This window comes from Neopelma chrysocephalum, unplaced genomic scaffold, assembly GCF_003984885.1.
Source record: "Neopelma chrysocephalum unplaced genomic scaffold, ASM398488v2 Primary Assembly neopelma1_171, whole genome shotgun sequence".
Classification (NCBI taxonomy): domain Eukaryota; kingdom Metazoa; phylum Chordata; class Aves; order Passeriformes; family Pipridae; genus Neopelma; species Neopelma chrysocephalum.
This window is the reverse complement of record NW_020897833.1, coordinates 51,539-52,414: the sequence shown is the minus strand read 5'-3', so window position 1 is coordinate 52,414 and position 876 is coordinate 51,539. Positions and strand designations below refer to the sequence as shown.

At 47.6% G+C, this 876-nt stretch overlaps 1 protein-coding gene across 2 annotated transcripts in view; it reads left to right on the top strand.

Moving 5' to 3' along the window:
* CEPT1 (choline/ethanolamine phosphotransferase 1) overlaps nucleotides 1-876 on the top strand; it is a 30,158-nt gene that overhangs the window by 2,679 nt on the left and 26,603 nt on the right. The gene's annotated exons all lie outside the window — the stretch shown is intronic.

The following is an 876-nucleotide window of genomic DNA, read 5'->3' as shown; positions in this document are numbered from 1 at the left end:
TTTTAACCTGTTGTCTGTAAATCTTGGTGCCCCCCTGAGGTGGGTTTTGGGGTGAGACAGCAGCTCCTCAGGCCACAGCTGTGTGAGCAGGGTCTGACAGAACCAGCTCTTTGAGGATTAAAAATCCAGGTTTCTGTTCTACCCCTCACTCCACCAAAGCAGATTGACTGGAATGTTCTGTCCTGGTGCTGAAATCTTTCCAATGACACCTGCCTCTGATTTTTTCCTGTTTTAGGGTCTCACTTTGATCCTGTACCAAAGGTCTGAGTGCTTTTGGCTCCCTTGGAACTTCCCAGGGCCCTGATAACCCAAGATTTCTGGGGCTGGGTTTTGGGGTGGGACAGCAGCTCCTCAGGCCCACACACCCCTGTGGAGCAGGGTCTGACAGAACCAGCTATTGGAGGAAGGGGATTAAAAATCCAGATGCTGCTTTGATAGTGCAGATTCTCTTGAGAAACTCGTGTTCCTGCTCCAGAATTTCAGCCTTTGGAGCAGTTTTCAGTGTGTATTGGAGCAAGAAAATGAAAAATCCAGGGTTCTGTTCCACCCCTTATTCCACCAAAGCAGACTGACTGGAACTGTTCTGTCCTGATACTGAAATCTTTCAAACCTTTTGCAGCCAGAAACTGAAATTTGCCCTCAGTTTGTGGGATTTGGAGGCAATTCTGCAACAGCCCCACCCAAGAGTCTGACAGAGTGTTATTTACAGTTTATCATCCTGGATTTGTAGGTACCCAGATGCTGCTAAACCAGTACAAAGATGGGCCTCTTGTCCGGGGCAGCTTTTATTGGCAGGACACTGCTTTGAGTGCAGATTCTCTCGAGAAATTTGTGCTTCTGCTCCAAAATGTCAAAGTTTGGAGCAGTTTTCAGTGT